The sequence below is a fragment of the Schistocerca piceifrons genome, chromosome 6 (assembly GCF_021461385.2).
Source record: "Schistocerca piceifrons isolate TAMUIC-IGC-003096 chromosome 6, iqSchPice1.1, whole genome shotgun sequence".
Lineage (NCBI taxonomy): Eukaryota > Metazoa > Arthropoda > Insecta > Orthoptera > Acrididae > Schistocerca > Schistocerca piceifrons.
This window is the reverse complement of record NC_060143.1, coordinates 419,705,241-419,713,338: the sequence shown is the minus strand read 5'-3', so window position 1 is coordinate 419,713,338 and position 8,098 is coordinate 419,705,241. Positions and strand designations below refer to the sequence as shown.

Below are 8,098 nucleotides of genomic sequence, written 5' to 3'. Positions count from 1 at the left end.
GAATCGACCAGTGACAGAGATAGCAATCTTGCAGTTCATTGGACCGTGTTTCCTGTCACTTTCACAACGCTGAACAAGCTCACTCCTGCACCGAAAGAGCTCTAATTTTACAAAATTTCGAATGCTACACTACATAGGGCGTTCAAAAAAGTTTTGCACAGTCGAGTCATTTTTTTATTTTTTGCCGGAGGAACATTTTTTGTAAACATATTTGGAACATTTAGTTACACACTGAGCCTACTCAATGTAGCCTCCATCAGCTGTGACGAATCTGGCCCAACGATCTTTCCATGATGCAAATGCACTTTGGTAAAATTCTATGGATTGACACTATCGCTTGACACAGGAAATAAGGTCTTTCTCACTATCAAATGTTTTACCGAGCAGGTTGGCCTTCAGACTACCAAAGAGGTGAAAATCAGACGGAGTCAAGTCTGGACTGTAGAGAGGATGAGGAACAATTTTCCAACCCACTTTACTGATTTTCTCCCTCGTCGTAAGGGTTGTACGGGATTTGGCTTTGTCATGGTGTAGTCTGATGAGCTGACCCTGAAGCTGTGGCCTGTGGATCTTGATGGCACGTCGCAGCTTGTCCAATGACAGACAGTAACGGTCCCGGTTAATTGTGGAGCCAGGTTCCAAAAAGTCAATGAAAATGACACCACACTGATCTCAGACGAAGAAGCCCATCACCTTTCGACCTGCTGTTCGTGAAAGTCTTGGTTTCTTCTTCCGAGGGGAACCCGGATGACGCCACTGCACGGACTGGGTTTTGCTCTAAGGTTCGGAGAAAAACAACCATATTTCATCCTGGGTAATGACACCGTCAAAACACTGTTTCCACTCTTCAGTGAAGGGCCTCATGATACCCTCGCGCACATTCTTCCTCATCGCTTCTGTACTCTAGTGACTGTACCTGTGATATCACACTACTCAATGACAAACGAGTCATTTTAGCAAGCTGTCGTGTCGTCACACATCTGTCATTTTGGATGATCTGATCAATGGTATCCTTATTCGCATCACTCACTGAAGTCGACGGTCTGCCGCATCGTGAATTGTCCAGTAGAGAGAAATCACCTTCTTTAAATCTCTGCAACCACCGCTGGATACTGCTGCGATCCACTGTGTCCTCCCCATAAACAGAGAGCAACTTCCTGTGAATCAATGTGGCAGAGTCATTGCCAGTCTTGAAGAGGAACTCCATCACCGACCGTTATCGCAACCAGATATCTACTTCACGGTCAATTATGGCTCACCTGTAAATAAAAGAAAATACTTTTATATACCAACTTACAGCTAGGCCTAAATGTTCCAAGTATGTTCACAAAATAATTGCATTCTCCCCCTGCAAAAAATAAAAAAAATTAGAGATGACTGCGCAAAACTTTTTAAACGCCCTTTGTGAAGGCCATAATCTTTTAGAAAAATATGAATGTGAATGAAAGAAATGTTTGCAGAAAGAAAACAGGACGTCAACGGCGCCTTTATCTGATGCACTACAGTTGACAGATTAAAGTTTCTACCACCCATGTGTCATTAACTGACATTTAATTAAAACAAAATAGTACCAAAAAACTGCGTTTTTCAATGGTGCTTGAAACGGGAAAGTTTCATAGCATGCAAGTTTTAAATGAAAAGCCTTTAAACACCAAAATGTCATTTCCCGGCATTTCATTATAACAAATTGTAACAAAAACTACGCTCTTTCAAGAGGTCCTCGATGTTCCGGTCCTCTGAAACAGCGTAATTTCATAACATGTCGTTTATAATATAAAAACACCCAAATACGGACTTCATCTGCGAACAACGCAATCCAGTGTCGGCTGCTAAATTCTAAATTCTGCCTGTGACGTGGTAAGCGATATTGCATCTCTTCACAAAGCAAAAAGGTGACGTGGAAATATATTCTTGAAAATTCAGATTTCTTCATATTTCACCTGTACATGGTTCTACGAAGCTTCACCATCGTCTGTGGGTTCATTTTAAATTCTGTTCGGATAACAGCTGAAACTTTGCATGATGATGTATATAATTTAGGCATTGTGCTCATTGTCTTTATAACATTTTAACTAAGGTCTTTCAGGCCGTTGTCCGTGTAGCCGCCTGTCGTCTGCATTACAGCCGATATTTTGATGCAGTTTGCCATCAACATCTAACAAGGATTCTCCTACAGCAACAGTACATCTACGGTACCAGTACATCACTTATAATGAACGAAACTGTTAGACTTAGAATGAAACTTCCCATGTCTGGATTATACTGCGCTGTTATATATATATATTTTTTTTTACGGCAACTATTTCCATACGTAATTCCATCATTGTGGCGGCAGGATCACCAACTCAATATATTTACAGTTTGTTAACTAACGTTTCCGTGGGACTTGCAAAAATATAATCTCTGAGAGACAGAACATATGGATGCACAATAAATAACGGATGGTACCTATCAAATTTGTATGTACAAACAATTAAAGACGGCTACCGGTTTTTGAATGTATCCTGACAACCACAATACAGTCAAGTAAAATGTGTTATTTTGATCTGATGTAAAAACAAATGTGTTACGTACACTGAAACATTACAAATGTAGATATGTCAGAAAAGATTTATTGTACTACTGTAATCTGTGCACACAAATAGTTCGAAAATGTTGTATTTCATGTTTTGTTAATAACATTGTGTCTTATAATATAGCAAATGGCTTGAGGTTGAACAAGAAGTTCGAAACTAATTTCTAACAAAAATATTATTTGTAAGTCTGACACAAACCTTAGTCAATAAATTACTATTATTTATATGTTACTTCTCGCCTTTAACACCACTCTTGTAATTATCTTTTACCATATATTCTTCTATGTTATTATGATTGTTTTCGAAAGTGTTTGTTCTTATTGGTTGTGATAACATATTTCTTGTGATGAACTTCTTGAATTAGTGAGTGTGTGTGTTGGAAGGTGGGGAGGGGGAGGGCGGCATTGGAGGGGGTGGGGGGGGTGGGGGAAGGTTGATGAATGGAATTTGTTATTAAATTCTTATAGTTTCCACTGTGTCACGACTCTATAAAATTGTACTCGCAAACACACTCTGTGTCACTGTGAAATGTTCCGCCATCTTGTTTTATGTGTACTTGGCAGGAGTGTCGAAATTGGTTTAGACAGAAGGCTTTGAGGGCGTGTGTGTGTGTGTTAAACATACGTGAAAAACTGACGTGTCTCATTTTGCAGTTCACTATCGGAAATGCTCCATGGAATTCCAGGTTCGGGTGTGCAAATCTGTACCAGCTCCATGAGCACGTTCTCATTCTGGATCCGTAGGAAGAGGGCTTAAGGGACATCGAAAGGACTTAACGACTGTACTTCTTCTCTCGGATGTGGATCAGTGGGGGACGTGGGGGGCATGGTGTCCCCAAAATACATTTTACTAAAATGTTCTATAATCTGTGTATATTTATGGCGGTAGAGGGGAGTGTTGGTGCGATGTTGACGGAGGCGCAACAACATTTAATCAATGTCTTTACTAAGCAGATGAAAACTGACACTTCACAGATTGCACAGAGCATAGTGGCTTCAAAGCACTGACGTTAAAACACAGAACAGCATGACTTCAACTAAAACCTATCAGATATAATACAATGCTACAATTAAAACGATCGGTGTAAAACGCTCAGACGAATGGCAGGATTCAAAACACTCATTATGATTTCAAATCCAGATTAATCCTTCCCGAAAACAACCCCAACAGAGGTTTAAAAAACACACATAGTCTATTTAGGGGCGCTGCAAAACAAGCAGTCGCCAAAACATAGGCCATAAAGAAGGCTACAAATTACCGGGAACGCCCTAGGCGGAAACAACATGCTTTGGCATTCAATTGGAAACATTAACTAACATGAAGTCTGCTAGTCAGCGATGAGTAGAAACCATGTATACAGTGTAAGTAAAATACAGTTACAGATAACTTAGTGAATAGAAACTGTGCAGACATGCGTCACTGTCCAGATGACGATACAATTTACGTCAACCATTTTTACCCCAGTTTACGAAGTGTCCGTGACCCAATTCCATTGCGACAGAACAGCCTAGATTCCTAGGACCTTGGAATAGATGCTTTCGTTCTATATAATGAATCATTCCTTCATACGAGGGGTGTACAAAAAGTAAGTTCCGATCGGTCGCAAAATGGAAACCACTCTGAAAATCTTACGAAGCTTTGCACAGATGTGTTGAACAGTGTCTCTAGTATTGCTGTCGATCGCATTACGTTGCACTTTGCAGTTCTGAGCGCACAGCGGGTATGGAAATATACCTAGAAAATAGCCTCTCCCTCCAAGCATGGGTGCCTGCCAAGAGATATCGTCAAATTTGATATAACCCCACATTAAGTAACTGTCATGTATTTCCTTCTTCGTCACACACTGAAAGGGCAGTGAAGACGAAGCTACGTTTTCGATGGGAAGTGTTGATCACCCACCATACAGCCTGGACTTGGTTACCTCAGATTTTTCATCTCTGCTTACATGAACTGCTAATATAAATGCAAATTTTGGCACAGACAATGCGTTGCAGACCATCATAGAGAACTGGCGGAATGCAAAGGCGGTTGCCTTGAATGAGGAGGGTATTGGAAAGCTAGTAGAACGCTGCGACAAATGTTTCAGTCTGAGCGGCAACTATGTAGAGAAATAGCTGGAAGGTGCAGCTAAATGCTGCAAATAAAACATTTCTGATTTTCACTGTGGTTTCCAATTCGCGACCGATCGGAACTTACTTTTTGTAAGCCAAAGTGAGCCGATACTGATAACGTATTGTGCCGTCGGAGAATCCAGTTGGTGAATCCAATTTCTCACCAGGTCGAGGCACGTAGCACACTAAACCCAGGCGCCGCCAGTGTGACGGCAGATCACTTTTCCTGATTGCTGGCACGACAGGCGAGACCAGCCGCCGACAACCGCGTCGACAAAGCCAGGCCCGCAGCGCCCCCTCCCCCCCCCCCCCCCCCCCTCAATAGACGGAGCTGGGGCAACAACCGTGTGTATTTCTCCGGTGGCGAGTGCAGGATGCTCCAGAACCGCTCGGCGAGGTTTCAAAACGGTGTGGTGATGATGGAAGTGAACGGTCAAAATTTCCGAACTAACTTTCGGAAAATAATGCAGGATGAAAACTGAATGAACCTTCTGAGTGCATGTTAAAAACTGTACGATAGAATTCTACAAAAGCGACCTTTGCCGATCACTGCAAATGTATCATCTGATGTTCAGAACCGTTTTCGAAGAGTGCTCGGACTGTATCTTCATCATGACACAACTACTAGGAAAACGCTGTGAATTCAGCTTACCAACATTTCTCGCCATCAATTATTACAAAAAAATGTGTTTGATAAAGTAAACCGAAAATAATGTGGCAAATTTTAAGAAACAGAAGGTTCCAATCTCGTTTTGTAAGAGTTGTACACGGTTTATGTACGAATAATAAGCACTAACTCCGTCATCAGACCACAACTGGCCCATCGGGACCATCCGACCGCCGTGTCATCCTCAGATCAGAATGCGGATACGAAGGGCGTGTGGTCAGCACACCGCTCTCTCGGTCGTTATGATGGTTTTCTTTGGCCGGAGCCGCTACTATTCGGTCGAGTAGCACCACAATTGGCATCACCATGCTGAGTGCACCCCGAAAAATGGTAACAGCGCATGGCGACCCAGATGGTCACCCATCCAAGTGCCGGCCACGCCCGACAGCGCTTAACTGCGGTGATCTGACGGCAACCGGTGTATCCACTGCGGCAAGGCCGTTGCCAACGAATAATAAGATACAAGTAAAAATAGCGGGCAACAGACAAAATATGGCTGAAATAAATCAAGGTGTGAGACAACGGTGTACCCTCCCACCCACTTTTTTGTAATACGTAAATCGAAGAAGTAACCAGAAATTTTAATATCTGTAAAAAACATTTTAAAATTAACGACATGGATGTTAGTACACTACGTTTTCCTGACGACCAAATAACTGTTGTCCAGAATGAAAATGGCTTACAAAAAACCGTCTTTAAATAAAATAGGCAGATAGTAAGGCCTGAACGTCTCCATCAAAAGGACAAAATCAACAGCATTTTTAGGACACCAGACCATACCAGTTAAGATTGAAACTGACACGCATATCATGGGCAAATTCATATATTTCAGTATCTAGGATGCAATATTACATACAGAGAAAACAATGAAATACAAAATAAGCTAGACTTGTTTAACTAAATCTACGGAACTTTCTTCAGAATGTTGGGAAAGAAAGTCCAAAGACATACTCTGCGAAAGGTCCGTAAGGTTATGGCTATACTAGCACTAGCCTATGGCTGGGAAAACTGAATTCTTAAGAAAATAGATGAAAAGAGAATAGCATGTGAAGTGAAGTTCCTTACATACATGGCTGGATATATTTTGATGGATAAAAAGGTGAATGACGATGTCTGAGCTGAACCGAATGTGCAAAATATGATCGACACAATACAGTAATATCAGTTAAGATGGAAAGAACGCAGAGACCGTGTACTAGATGCAATCATCACTAAAATCATAAAACAATATAAAATAAGAGGTAAAAGATCTTTAGGAAGACCAATGAAAAGACGGCTTGACGAATTTTGAAGGAGAAAGAACGGATCAAAAGAATCAGTCACTCATGCAGATGAAGATAATGATGAAAAGTCTCCAAAATGACAAAGGATTTTAGGCAGTTTCAGGCTATAAGGTGCGTTCTAAAAGAAAAGACCTGGGGGCTGTAAAGTGAAAATCACTGAAAGGTTCATAATGCCTGCGGAAGAAGGTGCGGTCCTATAACACCAATGAGGTCCGAAATTAGAGGCTGGGGGGAGATAGGCGTATACCCACGTGATCACAGAGTGAACACGCGAACACTTCGTTCTCAGTACACAGACGTGCTGAAAACAATGAAATGGAGCCTTCATAAGGAGAGTAAACGGGTGCATTCCCTGACAGCGCAAGAAGTGCTGGAAACGGTAGGGGGGAATTGCCTAAGATGTACCACTTTTGAGATTTTGTTTATTGTGGCTGTACTATCCTTACTAACTATGTACCTGAGCTTAAAGATACTTAATAAACTAATTTTATGGTATTGTTCCGTATTTTAGTACGCACACCACTACTTGTAGGCATTGCAGTATAAATTTTTCTCTCCTTTCTTCGTCCCTGTATAGCATGCATGAACCCACATTTTGCTTTTCTTGCAGCTGATCGTTTTTCCACCCAAACTTCCTTGCACAACTCGCTATCTGTAGCTCGTTTATTCTCCTTTGCTCTGATTAACTGTCCTTTTTAGCAAGGACTGTTCCGCAACTCACACGCTCCTTGGTTAGTTCTTGGAAGTTGTGAGCTTTTATCATTTCCCTCGGATTCAGCGATATTCCTTGGATGGAAACTTTCACTACTTCTCGTCTGCCATGGCATTTTATACATTCGAATCATGATGCACTCCGGCGCCTTTTGCAACTTTGAACTCAAAATTTCTTGCGTCTGAATTCATAAAACGAGAATCATCTCATCAAATGTAGGAATACGTTCTTCCAATTCGTTTTCAACTCCGTTGGAAGACACTACTGCGGCCTTTTTCAGCATGTATTTATCAATTGGCTTTGACACATTTTATATGCATGCACATTGATTTAGCCCTTGATCCCCACTTATACACTGAAGAGCCAAAGAAACTGGTACACCAACTAATATCGTGTAGGACCACTGCGAGCACGCAGAAGTGCTGCAACACGATTAGCATGGACTCCACTAGAGTCCGAAGTAGTGCTGAATTGAACTGACACTATGAATCCTGCAGGGCTGTTCACAAATCCGTCAGAGTACGAGGGGACATCCCAGATATCCAATAATATTCATATCTGGAAAGTTTAGTGGCCAGCGGATGTGTTTAAACTCAGAAGAGTGTTCCTAAAGTTACTCTCTACCAATTCTGGACGTGTGGAGTGTCGCATTGTTGTGCTGGAGTTGCCCAAGTCCGTCAGAATGCACAATAGACATGAATGGATGCAGGTGATCAGACAGGACGCTTCGTACGTACCATCTGTCAGAG

At 41.7% G+C, this 8,098-nt stretch overlaps 1 pseudogene; it reads right to left on the bottom strand.

Moving 5' to 3' along the window:
* Positions 1–5,682: 5,682 nt before the first annotated feature.
* LOC124803926 lies at positions 5,683–5,800 on the bottom strand (annotated as a pseudogene).
* Positions 5,801–8,098: the final 2,298 nt, after the last annotated feature.